The sequence below is a fragment of the Cherax quadricarinatus genome, chromosome 26 (assembly GCF_038502225.1).
Source record: "Cherax quadricarinatus isolate ZL_2023a chromosome 26, ASM3850222v1, whole genome shotgun sequence".
NCBI classification, from domain to species: domain Eukaryota; kingdom Metazoa; phylum Arthropoda; class Malacostraca; order Decapoda; family Parastacidae; genus Cherax; species Cherax quadricarinatus.
In genome coordinates, this window is record NC_091317.1 from 32,033,289 (window position 1) to 32,051,176 (window position 17,888).

A 17,888-nucleotide genomic window follows, 5' to 3' on the forward strand; every position below is an offset into this window, starting at 1 on the left:
AGCACTACCAGTGGAACCACCACAGCACTACCAGTGGAACCACCACAGCACTATCAGTGGAACCACCACAGCACTACCAGTGGAACCACCACAGCACTACCAGTGGAACCACCATAGCACTACTTAAGGAACCACCAAAGCACTAACAGTGGAACCACCACAACACTACCAGTGGAACCACCACAGTAATACCAGTGGAACCACCACAGCACTACCAGGGGAACCATCACAGCACCACCAGTGGAACCACCACAGCACCAGTGAAACCACCACAGCACTACCAGTGGAACCATCACAGCACTACAACTGGAACCACCACAGCACTACCAGTGGAACCATCACAGCATTACAACTGGAACCACCACAGCACTACCAGTGGAACCACCACAGCACTACCAGTGGAGCCACCACAGCACTACCTAAGGAACCACCACAGCATTACCAGTGGGACCACCACAGCACTACCAGTGGAACCACCATAGTACTACCAGTGGAACCATCACAGCAATACCAGTGGAACCATCACAGCACTACCAGTGGGACCACCACAATACTACCAGTGGAACCATCACAGCCAGCACTACAAGTGGAACCACCACAGCACTACCAGTGGAACTATCACAGCACTACAAGTGGAACCACCACAGCACTACCAGTGGAACCACCACAACACTACCAGTGGAACCACCACAGCACTATCAGTGAGAACACAAGATAATAAAAAAAACTGAATTACTTCACACGGAGTGACTGACTGGTACACCACAGAATAATACTACAGACAGAGAGTAGCATAAAAAAAAACACAAAAAAATATGAGATGAGCGATAACACTGAGACACTATAGTTTTACTCGTGATTCCCTTGAAGCGTTACCTTTATTCAATGGCCATGTACATAGTCTTGAAGCATGGTTTACTGCCATTCGTTCTCGTGTTAATGCTCTAGTTGACGGTCCTCCTTTAGAGGAAAGTCTTATCAGACTTGCGAAAGAAGCTCTTCATCGGTCCCCTGCTGCTGTTCACATTGTTGATCTCCTTGAAATGCGAGACTTCAGGAATCTTACTAAGTGGTCACAATATGAGGAACTGATTCGTTCTTTCCTCGTACCAGTAAAAACAGCTGATCCATATGTCGTTCTTAGGGAACTCGTGAATGCTACACCCATGACTACTGAATCGTTGAGTGCATTTGCTGTTAGATTAGACAAACTTTTATCATCATTTATCAATGCTGTCCAGTCCTCAGCTTTTGTCCCTGACGAGGATAAACCATCCACAGCATCGTTTGCTAAAATAGCAGATTTTGGAGCAATCAAAGAACTAATGCCGCCTGCTTCCGTGTGTGCTTATGAGGCTCATCCTCCAACTGTAACGATGGAACCACTTACAGCCCTAAATCATGTACGTTCCTTATGCCCCCAGGGTACTTTCCCCTGTATCAAAAGTAATTTCACACCTATGCCTCAGTTTGCACCACCTCTTGTTTGCGCCACAGCGACAAATCGTGGTCGTCAACCATCTCAGCGATCACCAAGGACCAGTGTACAGAGTCATTATAAACCTCGTAGTATTCATAGTACAATCAGTAACCATAGTCAGCGGACTTGTTACAACTGTGGGTTCCGTGGCCATATTGCAATTAATTGTCCTGATAGTTACCCTAAGAGTCGTCGTACTGATGATGAGTACCAGTCAGATCTTCCCTGCTGTACTTATCATAGAATACATGGACATGACACATCTGAGTGCAATGCTCTCTACAACCTTCAGTACTCTAGGTCTTTCCGTGGCCGTTCCAACCGCAGAACCTGTAGAGGAAACAGACGTCGTGGTTCTCAAACTAACCAGAACCAGGCTCATTCTTCCAATTCAGGGGAATTCGAGAGCCCCAGTCAAACCGTCCCATGGTGACAGTAGGTGATAATGAGTACACCATCCCCGTTCACAATTCCTTTGAAGCCTTAAGCAGTCTCGAAAATGACAATCCTGCTGATGATGTTGCTTCACACGTCTCTGACGTAGATGATTTTGGGGATGAAGTGGAACAAATCTTTTCTGACGACAATCCACCTTTTTGTTTGCACATAACTTCCAATGCAACCATAGGCCCTATAGTGCAAGCATCTGTTCATAATGAGCCCGTTCATTTGTTCATGGACTCTGGTGCGCAAGTCAATATTATCAAGTCTAGTTTGTTTAGGGATAAGCAGTTACGGCATGTCCTTCTCGTAGAACCGACTCATGTGTCCTCCCTTAGTGGAGTAGCTGGTTCTCACCTGCGTGTCCGAGGTCGGACTTCCCTCACTTTTTCTATCCAAGGTAGAGACTTCACTGCTTCCTTCCTTGTTGTCGACCAGATTACTTTCCCTGATGACCTTCTACTGGGATTTGCTTCCATGCGAGACTTGCGCATTGTGCTTGACCCTTATCGATGGCATGCCCAAATTGATGACTTGATCGTACCATTTTGGGGTTACCAGCTTGGATCCGAGATCTGCCATACTGCCGCAGAGTACGACATTCGAATTAAGTCCTTACAGGCCAGTGCATTTTCCAGTAGCGTACCCAAGCGGTCAGGCACTGGTGATCCTGTCACTCCTGTCTGTGTTCCTGCAACTTCAGACTTGCAAGATAGTGTCCAGTTACCTCAAGTATCCGAGGACGCTCTGACTACCTTGAGTGCTGAGCCTATCCCTGCAATGTCTGCTAGTTCAAGTAGTAGTTTCTCCACAGGGGACGCCTTGTTGGAAAACGATTACCTGCAATTAGTAATGCCATCTCTTGTTGATGTCACATGCCGTCTGCAGAAAGACGTTTCTGTCGCAGCTAGTGCCCTCACTAGAGTGTCTGTTGTTGTTCCTAGTGTTCCAGATGGTGATAACGTCCTAGTTGACAGTGATTCTTGCAAAGTAAAAGGTCTATTTGTTGAATCATCCTTACATGTTGTAAGAGATAGTAAGATCCATTTCTTCCTAGCTAACACTTCTGGTCACAGTGTTCGTCTCAGAGCAAATACCAATCTTGTTGACCTTGTTCACTATCCTTACCCTGTTCAGGTAGAGAATGAATTGTCACTTGACCAGTGGGTCAGTGCTATTTCTACCGGGGAGACCTCATCCACTTCACCGGATCAATCTGTTCCACCAGTTGAGGAGAAAGACTTAGCTCCCACTGACTTCCCAGATGAAGTCAAGCGTTTTTTGACTCTGTTGAACAAACGTCATAAAGCCATTGCCTTACCAGGTGAGAAGATGGGCACAACGAACTATAGTCCCATCGTATTCCACTTGAACCTGGTACTAGACCTATCTATATACCTGCGTACAGAATGCCTCATTCACAAGTTGCTGTCGCAGAAGAATTGATCAATCAAATGCTTAATGATGGAGTTATTGCACCTAGCAATTCACCTTGGAATGCACCCTTGATCCTAGTACCTAAGAAGGATGGTACTTGGCGCCCAGTGATTGACTTTAGGAAGTTAAATGCGAAAACTATTCCAGATCGCTTCCCACTCCCTGTACTGGGTGATCTTTTACGTAACATCGGAGATAAAGTCTTTTCAACCCTGGACTTGTTACAAGGGTTTTGGCAAGTCCCTCTTCACGAGGACAGCCAAGAGCTAACTGCATTCTCCATTCCTACAGGTCATTATCACTTCCTCTGTATGGCGTTTGGATTACGATCCTCCCCTATCACGTTCTCAAGGCTCATGACTAATATCTTTAGAGGTCTCATAGGTAATGTACTTATGGTGTACTTAGATGACGTAATCGTCATGTCTAAAGACATGGATACACACTTGAAAAGACTTGATGTAGTATTTGGTAAGCTTGAAGAAGCCAATTTAAAGATCAAACTGTCTAAATGTCAATTTTTCACATCAGAAATCAAGTTTCTTGGTCACGTAGTCACTCCTAGAGGGGTTACGACTGACCAAAGTAAAGTAACTGCAGTACTAAATTTTCCAACTCCCAAAACTGCTGATGCCGTAAGATCCTTTGTGGGCTTAGCAGGTTTTTATAGATCTTTCATTGCCAATTTTTCTTCCATAGCTGCTCCTCTAACTGAGTTATCTTTCATTGCCAATTTTTCTTCCATAGCTGCTCCTCTAACTGAGTTGCTTAAGAAAGATGCTCCTTTTGTTTGAACCTTCCGTCAAGAAAGAGCATTCCAAACTCTAAAAGAAAAGCTAACATCTGCTCCAATTTTGAAATTTCCAGATTTTTCTAAGCCCTTCTATCTGACAACTGATGCTAGTTCTATTGGCATAGGTGCCGTACTAGCTCAGAAGACTGATGGCAAGTACAACGCAGTTGCATTTGCTAGCCGAGTCCTTACGAAGGCTGAACGTAATTATACAGTAACTGAGCAAGAAGCTTTAGCAATAGTATGGTCTTTAAAGCACTTCCGAGACATTATTTATCAGTACTCTGTTCATGTCTTGACAGACCATGCTCCACTGATACCCTTATACCAGAACAAACAACCTACTGGAAGGTTAGCCAGATGGACCTTGACTATCCAAGAGTTCAATCCCACCGTTCTCAGTAGTAGTACCAGTTCCTAGTAACCAGTTACCAGTAACCAGTGTACCAGTAGATGACTCACTACCAACCGTCTGTGTGAATCACTGAAAAATATTGCAAAAATAATGAGTCAAAGAAACACTGAGTCTACACTGAAAACACAAGGCTTAGAGTACACAAGAAATTCACTATAAATGTCTCACACATGCAAATGTCTTTAAATGCAAGGAAAATGTCTCTAAACAGAAAATTATCACTGAAGTCTGGAGTAGTAGACGGAGTGATGAGTGATGAGGAGAAGGTTGTCCTGTGCGGGTGATGACGCCTCCTACACTCACACTGTTCTCGTAGAAATGCGCTTTCTAGGTGAGCTCACATAACTGGCTTTATCGTTGGCGCTCAGCTACAATCTCTTGACCAATTATGCGAGCCAAAACAGTACTAGGACCCGGTACAAGGGTGGAAAAAAGCCACAGGTAGATGAGTGAAGAGTGGGTGAGTGGGTGAAGAGAGCGTGACTCACTTGCTCACTGGCGCGCACTGCCACTCACTACTCACGAAGGTGGCTTAATTAACTAAGCCACTCTATGCCACAGGAATGGTGAAAATCACTCTTAGCAGCATCCAACTGGCGTCCAACTGGGAGCACAAAGCGATATATGAAACAATACTTCAGAGGAACTTGTGTGGCTTACTTCTCTCTCTCAGCTGGGTTGGCTGACTGGCTTAACCCACGAGAATGGCTGACTGGAAGACGTGTAACGATGTACACAGCATGAAGGAGCAGGTGGATGACAGGAGACAGGCTGGATGGTAGGCTGAGGCAGGCTGACTAGCGTTCACTTCCAGTCTGGCTTATTGACTGGCTTAATTGCAAAATCCGGGTCAACCCCTCGGAGATTGAAGCAATTAGCACACGAATTAAGCCAGGAAGCTTGAAAAGCGGCTGCAACAGGCTTGCAGGCTAGAGTGACACAGGGTGGTGAGTGAGGGTAAGCTTCTAGCTGGAGGTGGCTGAGACGGTTCACCTCTGACCTGCCAGCGCCCCACAAATAGTCTTCTAACGTCTGAAATACCCTTAACCCTTTGACTGTCGCGGCCGTATATATACATCTTACGAGGTACCGTGTTTGACGTATATATACTCATAAATTCTAGCGGCTTCAAATCAAGCAGGAGAAAGCTGGTAGGCCCACATGTGAGAGAATGGGTCTGTGTGGTCAGTGTGCACCATATAAAAAAAATCCTGGAGCACGCAGTGCATAATGAGAAAAAAAAAAACTCCGACCGTTTTTTAAATTAAAATGCCGACTTTGTGGTCTATTCTCGTTTTCTTGGTCTCATTTGATAGAATGGAAAACATATTATAGAAATAGAGGTGATTTTGATTGATTTTACTATAAAAGAACCTAGAAATGGAGCTCAAAGTTGGGGAAATGTTTGATTTTTGCCAATGTTCAAAAGTAAACAAATGATGCCATTGTCCAATAAATGTCCAACTAGCCATTCTAATATGCAGTCATGAATGGGTTGATGTTATTTATACAATTATTACAGTATTGAAGTAGTCTGCATAATAGTAAGTCTATTTTTTGTTTGAATAAAAATTCAAAATAGAAAGCAAGAGTAATATTAGAGGGGCCTGGAGACATGACTGATGAGCAAAGAAAATGTTATTTTAGAGCCAGGAATGTCTGCATTGTTCATTCTGGACCTTATTTTGAAATTGTCATATTTTTTAGTTTTCGTGAAATTGGCCAAATTGCAAATTTCTGACCACATTATTAGGTAGTTGAAATCGGTAAATGGGCAGTTTCTTGTACTCAATCGATAGAAAAAATAGAGTTCTAAAGAAATAGCTATGAGTTTGGGCGACTGGAATAATGGAATTAGCTGAAAATAGGGCTCAAAGTGGGCGAAATCGCCGATTTGTAAACAGCACTGAGGTCGCTAACTTCGCGAGAGCATAATTCCGTCAGCTTTCCATCAAATTTCGTTTTTTTGGTGTCATTACAATCGGGAAAAGATTCTCTATCATTTCATAAGAAAAAATATTTTTTTTTTTTTAAATTTTGCGACACCAGGAGACACCTCAGGATAGGGGGTTGCGACAGTCAAAGGGTTAAATCCACGCCCACACCGCTGTCACCATCTGTCATGTGGGTTTTCGATAACGTGGATGGGGTAAGAATACTCACGTAGGCTGGTAGTACGTATAATATAACGGAAAGTATGGGAAAGCACCAACAGCCAACCTGCCTCTCTCTGCTCCCTATCTTCGACTGACCCACCAGTGCCTACAGGGTGAGGGGTGTTTGAAATCCTGCTATGGTCAGCAGCAATATGAATAACAGTGATTCACACAGACAGTTGGTAGTGAGTCATCTACTGGTACACTGGTTACTGGTAACTGGTTACTAGGAACTGGTATTACTACTGAGAGTACTACCAGTGGAACCACCACAGCACTACCAGTGGAGCCACCATCAAAGCACTACAAGTGGAACCACCACAGCACAACAAGTGGAACCACCACAGCATTACCAGTGGAACTACCACAGCACTACCAGTGGAACCACCACAGCACTACCTAAGGAACCACCACAGCATTACCAGTGGAACCATCACAACACTACAAGTGGAACCACCACAGCACTACCATTGGAACCATCACAGCAATACCAGTGGAACCACCACAGCACTACCAGTGGAGCCACCACAGTACTACCAGTGGAACCATCACAGCACTAACAGAGGAACCACCACAGTACTACCAGTGGAACCACCACAGTACTACCAGTGGAACCACCACAGCACTACCAGTGGAACCACCACAGCACTACCAGTGGAACCACCACAGCACTACCAGTGGAACCACCACTGCACTACCAGTGGAACCACCACAATACTACCAGTGGAACCATCACAGCAGTACCTAAGGAGTCAAGAGCAGAGAAGGACTGACAGTCATCCTTCTTCAATGTTTAAAAGGTGGATATCACAAAATGGGAAACATCCCGACAAATGAGGCAAAATGAGGATGGGGGGGGGGGGATCAAGGAGTATTAAAATTTAATTCTAGGGAGCTCTGGTGGCCTGGTGGCTAACACTCCCACTTCACACTGCAAGGGCCTGGGTTTGATTCCCAGCCAGAGTAGAAACACTGGGTGTTTTTATCCACATGTTGTCTATGTTCCCCATCAGTAAAATGGGTACCTGGGTGTTAGCCGACTGGTGTGGGTCGCATCCTGGGACACTGACCTAATGTGCCCGAAATGCTCAGCACAACAAGGGGCTTTCTAAATAGTAGTATGTCACTGATGTCAGCTAGGCCTGTATACCATGTACATGTACTTGTAGTAAATAATGATATAGTAATAAAAAAAATTATGTATTATAGGAGAGCACTAAACTCATAGGGATTATATGGTACCTGTGGGGAGGGGGGATGATGGAATGCATTCAGTCTCAATTCAGGGAACTGGAGCACAAATCCAATTCCCTAAATCAAGAGCCCCTCACTATCATCAAGGAACCTCCCTTGAGGGGAATCCTAGGGAGGAGGTTCAATTCCTTGGATCAAGAGCCTATTTGCCACAAGAGGCTCCCCTAGAAGGGGTTCATGGTTAAGTTGATAGCTTCCTCAGTTCACACACTGAGGGGCCAGGGATTGTTTCCTGGCAACGTTGAAATGTACGGCATTTTTCTTTAAATTTGCTGCCCCTGTTCACCTAGCGGTAAGTAGGTACCTGAGTGTCAGTCAACTGGCATGGGTCACACACCAGAAGCGAGGATTAAAGGACCCTAATTAAAATAAGACCAACAGTCCTAGAGGACACATACTTTATTTGGTTATCCTGGGTTATTAATAATTCAAACAAAACTACCATCTTCCTCTCTTTCTGTCAATAAATAGATACTTATTGTGGACAACATCCTGGAGAAGAGCCTTAAAAGTCCCCTAGTAGAAATAAGTCCCAGCACTTGGCATTGTTAAGTTGTCCTGGGTTGCTAACTCTGCAGATTTAACAATACCAATAAAGTTAAGTCTTCTACACCATTATTTCTATTATTTTTTTTTTTTTAGGGGGAAAATTTTTTTTATTGTAAATGTTCCTAGAAGTACTTAAAATAATTCTTACATAAACACATCATATACCTGGAGTATACCTGGTATACAGGTATACCTTTGAAGATATACCTTTGAAGAGTTTCGAGAGTTTATCTACTCTCTGAGCCCGGCCATGGGCCAGGCTCGTCTGGTGGTATATTCACAAAAAAACACTAAACCCATAAAGGGGTCATATATTATATACCTATAATATATGACCAATATGGCTTCAGTTTATATCTACAGCTGTAGCATTACCAGGGACAAGCAACAACGTTTGTTATAAAAATTACGACCAATAAAACGACATACTAGCATCCATCTACATACAAAACACTGGGGATGATCTACAACTGGCCTAGACACAGTGATACAAGATCCCTTACGTTCATTTTACTCACATATTTCACTAACCTCAATCACCAGTCACAACATTCCAGATTGTGCCTAAATCCCACCATTAACGAACACCTGTGCAAGGCGCAGGTGCAATAAAATCAACCCCTACCACCTCCTCCTCACTCACACTGATAAATATAAGCGTTTCCACAAGGTGGCCTCTCAACAGGTGTAAAATTAGGCGCCGGAAGTTATATTTCCTGACAGAGGCTGGAGAACGGCCTTCCCCCTCACCTCCCAGGTCGTCTGCCCACCCGCTGTAAACAATAGACGACATAAAGCTGCAACACACTTGCACTTAGCTCCCAGGAATCGATTCAACTTAATCACGATCCCCTTTTTATCAACGTTAAGATTATTCTTACTCAGAGTTCGATGCTACTTTAATGTGTGTCGAGGAAAACATCGCCTAGTTCAAAACCGTAAACAAATAAGGTGCGTACGATAATTGTAAGCAGAGAACTCCGCCACTCTCACAAATTAAAGTACTACCTGAGTTTATTGTCAACTTCACATTCTTATTTATACTCCTTCTTATAAGAACCATAAATATGAGTAATTGTAATGATAATAATAATTGTAATAATAATAATAATAACTAATAATAATAGTATAATAATAATAATAAATAATGATTATGTAAATAATAATAATTGCATTAATAATAATTGTCGCTGCTAGCACTACTACTATTTCTGCTGCAGTTACTATCACTACTATCACTACTACTTCTGTTGTAACTATTACCATTACTACTACTACTGCTGTAACTATTACTATCACTACTACTACTACTGCTGTAACTATTACTATCACTACTACTACTGCTGTAACTATTACTATCACTACTACTACTACTGCTGTAACTATTACTATCACTACTACTACTACTGTTGTAACTATTACTATCACTACTACTACTACTGTTGTAACTATTACTATCACTACTACTACTACTGCTGAAACTATTACTATCACTACTACTACTACTGTTGTAACTATTACTATCACTACTACTACTACTGTTGTAACTATTACTATCACTACTACTACTACTGCTGAAACTATTACTATCACTACTACTACTACTGTTGTAACTATTACTATCACTACTACTACTACTGTTGTAACTATTACTATCACTACTACTACTACTGCTGAAACTATTACTATCACTACTACTACTACTGTTGTAACTATTACTATCACTACTACTACTGCTGTAACTATTACTATCACTACTACTACTACTGTTGTAACTATTACTATCACTACTACTACTACTGCTGAAACTATTACTATCACTACTACTACTACTGCTGAAACTATTACTATCACTACTACTACTGCTGTAACTATTACTATCACTACTACTACTACTGTTGTAACTATTACTATCACTACTACTACTGCTGTAACTATTACTATCACTACTACTACTGCTGAAACTATTACTATCACTACTACTACTACTGTTGTAACTATTACTATCACTACTACTACTGCTGTAACTATTACTATCACTACTACTACTACTGCTGAAACTATTACTATCACTACTACTACTACTGCTGAAACTATTACTATCACTACTACTACTGCTGTAACTATTACTATCACTACTACTACTACTGTTGTAACTATTACTATCACTACTACTACTGCTGTAACTATTACTATCACTACTACTACTGCTGAAACTATTACTATCACTACTACTACTACTGTTGTAACTATTACTATCACTACTACTACTGCTGTAACTATTACTATCACTACTACTACTACTGCTGTAACTATTACTATCACTACTACTACTGCTGTAACTATTACTATCACTACTACTACTAGTGCTGTAACTATTACTATCACTACTACTGCTGTAACTATTACTATCACTACTACTACTACTGCTGTAACTATTACTATCACTACTACTACTGCTGTAACTATTACTATCACTACTACTAATTCTGTAACTATTACTATCACTACTACTACTGCTGAAACTATTACTATCACTACTACTACTGCTGAAACTATTACTATCACTACTACTACTGCTGTAACTATTATTATTACCTGGAGTTTACCTGGAGAGAGTTCCGGGGGTCAACGCCCCCGCGGCCCGGTCTGTGACCAGGCCTCCTGGTGGATCAGAGCCTGATCAACCAGGCTGTTGCTGCTGGCTGCACGCAAACCAACGTACGAGCCACAGCCCGGCTGATCCGGAACTGACTTTAGGTGCTTGTCCAGTGCCAGCTTGAAGACTGTCAGGGGTCTGTTGGTAATCTCCCTTATGTGTGCTGGGAGGCAGTTGAACAGTCTCGGGCCCCTGACACTTATTGTATGGTCTCTTAACGTGTTAGTGACACCCCTGCTTTTCATTGGGGGGATGTTGCATCGTCTGCCAAGTCTTTTGCTTTCGTAGTGAGTGATTTTCGTGTGCAAGTTCGGTACTAGTCCCTCTAGGATTTTCCAGGTGTATATAATCATGTATCTCTCCCGCCTGCGTTCCAGGGAATACAGGTTTAGGAACCTCAATAAATAAATAAATAACTAAAATAACAAAAAGGCACAATACCGTGACTGGAACGATACACAAATAACCCGCACATAAAAGAGAGAAGCTTACGACGACGTTTCGGTCCGACTTGGACCATTGACAAAGTCACACTAACAGAGGTGGAGCAGGACGGCTATATATAGGCAGGAAGAGGTGGAGGTAGTAGTAGTAGTAGTAGTAGTAGTAGTAGTAGTAGTACTGCTGTAACTATTACTATCAACACTACTTCTACTGTAACTATTACTATCACTACTACTACTGCTGTAACTATTACTATCAATACTACTTCTACTGTAACTATTACTATCACTACTACTACTGCTGTAACTATTACTATCACTACTACTACTGCTGTAACTATTACTATCACTACTACTACTGCTGAAACTATTACTATCACTACTACTACTGCTGTAACTATTACTATCACTACTACTACTGCTGAAACTATTACTATCACTACTACTTCTGCTGTAACTATTACTATCACTACTACTTCTGCTGTAACTATTACCATTACTACTACTACTGCTGTAACTATTACTATCACTACTACTACTGCTGTAACTAATACTATCACTACTACTACTGCTGTAACTATTACTATCACTACTACTTCTGTTGTAACTATTACTATCACTACTACTACTGCTGTAACTATTACTATCACTACTACTACTGCTGTAACTATTACTATCACTACTACTACTGCTGTAACTATTACTATCACTACTACTACTGCTGAAACTATTACTATCACTACTACTACTACTGTAACTATTACTATCACTACTACTACTGCTGAAACTATTACTATCACTACTACTACTGCTGTAACTATTACTATCACTACTACTACTGCTGTAACTAATACTATCACTACTACTACTGCTGTAACTATTATTGTCACTACTACTACTGCTGTAAGTATTACTATCACTACTACTACTGCTGTGACTACTACTACTACTATCACTACTACCTCTGATGTAACTAATACTATCACTACTACTACTGTTGAAACTAATACTATCACTTCTATAACTACTGTAACTAATACTATCACTACTACTACTATTGTAGCTAATACTATCACTACTACTACTGCTGTAACTATTGCTATACTTTTACTGTTGTAACTAAGACAGGTAAACATGCACCAACAGGGAATACAGTCACAGAAACCCAAGGCAAACGGAAACCAAGCCTGTGCACATACACAAATAACCCGCACATAAAAGAGAGAAGCTTACGACGACGTTTCGGTCCGACTTGGACCATTGACAAAGTCACACTGTGTGACTTTGTCAATGGTCCAAGTCGGACCGAAACGTCGTCGTAAGCTTCTCTCTTTTATGTGCGGGTTATTTGTGTATTGTTCCAGTCACGGTATTGTGCCTTTTTGTTATTTATCTGCGCACATACTATGCACTTGGTATCTGCAGACATGGGAAATCTGGAAAAACAGATGGGACGTGCAACTATGACCACCCTAGAAAATGCCGTGCCCATATGACAACAGGAAAATGCAAACTCCCTTCCTGTAAGCTTTTTCACCCTGAAATGTGTACCTCTTCAGTACAGGAAAGACTGTGCTATAACTTAAATTGCCAGACACACCATCTAAAGGGGGCATAAAGATACAAAACATCCAGGCCATGGAAAAACCTGGGTAGCCACAGCCACTCAAGAGGGAGAGGTTTTTTAGTGCCAGGAAGGAAAAAAAACTGGCAGGAAATGGCAGAAATTGTACACCAAATCCAGTCATTCCTGGAGTGGAACCACAGTCGATGGCCTCCACTCCAAACCAACAGATACAGATACTAATGCCGGAAAAAAAATCCCCCCCCCCAGTACCAACAATACCACCAGTCCGATGACATTCTTCTTTGCAAATATACAGGGTCTAAAGCCAGCAACAAACAACAAAATACCTTTCATCCGTGGACTGCTTGCAGAGGCAAAGGCAATGTTCGCTGCTTTCACTGAGACCCACATAAAGGATCACTTGGACAACGAAATATGGATCCCAGGTTACAACCTATACAGATGTGACAGAGTGAACAGGCAAAAGGATGGGGGGGGAGGGGCTTGGCCTGTACATTGCAGACCTGGAGTTTACCTGGAGAGAATTCCGGGGGGTCAACACCCCCGCGGCCCGGTCTGTGACCAGGCCCCCTGGTGCATCAGAGCCTGATCAACCAGGCTGTTGCTACTGGCTGCACGCAAACCAACGTACGAGCCACAGCCCGGCTGGTCAGGAACCGACTTGAGGTGCTTGTCCAGTGCCAGCTTGAAGACTGCCAGGGGTCTGTTGGTAATCCCCCTTATGTATGCTGGGAGGCAGTTGAACAGTCTCGGGCCCCTGACACTTATTGTATGGTCTCTTAACGTGCTAGTGACACCCCTGCTTTTCATTGAACATAAGAACATAAGAACATAAGAACGAAGGAACACTGCAGAAGGCCTACTGGCCCATGCGAGGCAGGTCCAAGTCTCCTACCGGCTTAAGCCAATGCACCCAACCTAGTCAGGTCAGGTCACATTGACTTAAGGGAGGAACACGGCAACCGACCTGTTAGCACAAGCTATCAGGTCTAACTCACACCCACCCACATCTACTCATGTATTTATCCAACCTATTTTTAAAGCTACACAACGTACTGGCCTCTATAACGGTACTTGGGAGTTTGTTCCACTCATCCACAACTCTATTACCAAACCAGTACTTTCCTATATCCTTCCTGAATCTGAATTTTTCCAACTTAAAACCATTGCTGCGAGTCCTGTCTAGGCTAGATATTTTCAGCACACTATTTACATCCCCTTTATTTATTCCTGTTGCATCGTCTGCCAAGTCACTTGTTTGCACAGAACTGCTTAATGCCTCAAATGATGTAGTGGAAGTTTTAGCAGTAAAGATCGAGAACCAAAACCTAATCATTGTGGTAGTCTACAAGCCTCCGGATGCAACATCCCAACAATTCCAGTAACAGCTGTTAAAAATTGACCACTGTCTGGAAAATCTTCCAGCTCCTGCACCCAACATCTTGCTCCTGGGGGATTTCAACTTAAGGCACCTAAAATGGAGGAATATAGCAAATAATATTGTTGCAGTAATAACACCAGGAGGCAGCTCTGATGAAAACTCACACTCACACGAGCTTTTAAATCTCTGCACAAAATTCAATTTAAACCAGCAAATAATAGAGCCTACTAGACTGGAGAATACACTAGACCTCATCTTCACTAACAATGATGATCTGATAAGAAATGTCACCATATCAAAAACAATATACTCAGATCACAACATAATTGAGGTTCAGACATGTATGCGTGGAGCCCCAGACCGACATAATGAGACTAGTCACGAGGGAGCATTCACCAAATTCAACTTCAATAACAAAAACATAAAGTGGGACCAAGTAAACCAAGTCCTAACCGATATAAGCTGGGAAGATATACTAAGCAACACAGACCCCAACTTATGCCTAGAACAGATTAACTCGGTGGTACTCGATGTATGCACAAGGCTTATTCCTCTAAGAAAAAGGAGGAGTAGATGTAAAATAGAAAGAGACAGGCGCTCCCTTTACAGGCGACGGAAAAGAATAACAGAGCGGCTAAAAGAGGTCAATATATCTGAAATGCGTAGGGAGACACTGGTCAGAGAAATAGCAAGCATCGAACTTAAGCTAAAAGAATCCTTTAGGAGTCAGGAATCGCGGGAAGAACTAAAAGCCATAAATGAAATCGAATGAAACCCAAAGTATTTCTTCTCCTATGCCAAATCAAAATCGAGAACAACGTCCAGTATTGGCCCCTACTTAAACAAGATGGGTCCTACACAGATGACAGCAGGGAAATGAGTGAGCTACTCAAGTCCCAATATGACTCCGTTTTTAGCAAGCCGCTAACCAGACTGAGAGTCGAAGATCAAAATGAATTTTTTATGAGAGCCACAAAATTTGATTAACACAAGCCTATCCGATGTTATCCTGACGCCAAATGACTTCGAACAGGCGATAAATGACATGCCCATGCACTCTGCCCCAGGGCCAGACTCATGGAACTCTGTGTTCATCAAGAACTGCAAGAAGCCCCTATCACGAGCCTTTTCCATCCTATGGAGAGGGAGCATGGACACGGGGGTCGTCCCACAGTTACTAAAAACAACAGACATAGCCCCACTCCACAAAGGGGGCAGTAAAGCAACAGCAAAGAACTACAGACCAATAGCACTAACATCCCATATCATAAAATCTTTGAAAGGGTCCTAAGAAGCAAGATCACCACCCATCTAGAAACCCATCAGTTACACAACCCAGGGCAACATGGGTTTAGAACAGGTCGCTCCTGTCTGTCTCAACTATTGGATCACTACGACAAGGTCCTAAATGCACTAGAAGACAAAAAGAATGCAGATGTAATATATACAGACTTTGCAAAAGCCTTCGACAAGTGTGACCATGGTGTAATAGCGCACAAAATGCGTGCTAAAGGAATAACAGGAAAAGTCGGTCGATGGATCTATAATTTCCTCACTAACTGAACACAGAGAGTAGTCGTTAACAGAGTAAAGTCCGAGGCAGCTACGGTGAAAAGCTCTGTTCCACAAGGCACAGTACTCGCTCCCATCTTGTTCCTTATCCTCATATCCGACATAGACAAGGATGTCAGCCACAGCACCGTGTCTTCCTTTGCAGATGACACCCGAATCTGCATGACAGTGTCTTCCACTGCAGACACTGCAAGGCTCCAGGCGGACATCAACCAAATCTTTCAGTGGGCTGCAGAAAACAATATGAAGTTCAACGATGAGAAATTTCAATTACTCAGATATAGTAAACGTGAGGAAATTAAAACTTCATCAGAGTATAAAACAAATTCCAACCACACAATAGAGCGAAAAACTGACGTCAAAGACCTGGGAGTGATCATGTCGGAGGATCTCACCTTCAAGGAACATAACATTGTATCAATCGCATCTGCTAGAAAAATGACAGGATGGATAATGAGAACCTTCAAAACTAGGGATGCCAAGCCCATGATGACACTCCTCAGGTCGCTTGTTCTATCTAGGCTGGAATATTGCTGCACACTAACAGCACCTTTCAAGGCAGTTTAAATTGCTGACCTAGAAAATGTACAGAGAACCTTCACATCTCAATTACTGGGAGCACTTGAAGTTCCTGAGCCTGTACTCCCTGGAATGCAGGCGGGAGAGATACATGATTATATACACTTGGAAAATCCTAGAGGGACTAATACCAAACTTGCACATGAAAATCACTCTCTACGAAAGCAAAAGACTTGGCAGACGATGCAACATCCCCCCAGTGAAAAGCAGGGGAGTCACTAGCACGTTAAGAGACAACACATTAAGTGTCAGGGGCCCGAGACTGTTCAACTGTCTTACAGCATACATAAGGGGGATTACCAATAGACCCCTGGTTGTCTTCAAGCAGTCACTAGACAAGCACCTAAAGTCGGTACCTGACCAGTCGGGCTGTGGCTCATACGTTGGATTGCGTACAGCCCGCAGTAACAGCCTGGTTGATCAGGCTCTGATCCACCAGGAGGCCTGGTCACAGACCGGGCCGCGGGAGCGTTGACCCCCGGAACTCTCTCCAGGTAAACTCCAGGTAAACTAATGCTGGTGCTGCTACTACTGTTAGAATTACTACTAGTTGTGCTGCTACTTCTGCTACTACTGGTACTGTCCAGTCCCTGGACCCATTATGTACCTCTGTAATATTTTGACTACTACCCACAGGGTGGGTATGATGTGCATAATAAATATATTAAACTGAGATTACGAGGGCTATTGTTACTGTTATTACTGATGTTACTACTGCTGTTATCACTATTATTGTTATTACTGATGTTGCTATTACTGTTACCACTATTACTGTTATTACTGATGTTGCTATTACTGTTACCACTATTACTGTTATTACTGATGTTGCTATTACTGCTACCACTATTACTGTTATTACTGATGTTGCTATTACTGTTACCACTATTACTGTTATTACTGATGTTGCTATTACTGTTACCACTATTACTGTTATTACTGATGTTGCTATTACTATTACCACTATTATTGTTATTACTGATGTTATTACTGTTACCACTATTGCTGTTATTACTGATGTTGCTATTACTGTTACCACTATTACTGTTATTACTGATGTTGCTATTACTGTTACCACTATTACTGTTATTACTGATGTTATTACTGTTACCACTATTACTGTTACCACTATTACTGTTATTAC

The 17,888-nt window shown here is 42.4% G+C and overlaps 1 protein-coding gene across 2 annotated transcripts in view; it reads right to left on the minus strand.

The window, feature by feature from the left end:
- Positions 1–9,295, minus strand: part of LOC128691733 (myosin-2 heavy chain) — a 34,163-nt gene extending 24,868 nt beyond the window's left edge. Inside the window, exon 1 of one of the 2 annotated variants that reach the window (XM_070088891.1) lies at positions 9,276–9,295. The gene's annotated coding sequence lies outside the window, so the exon portion shown is untranslated. Of the gene's footprint in view, positions 1–9,168 lie in introns of both variants that reach the window. The other variant, XM_053780635.2, reaches the window with a different exon arrangement.
- Between the last annotated feature and the right edge of the window lie 8,593 nt (positions 9,296–17,888).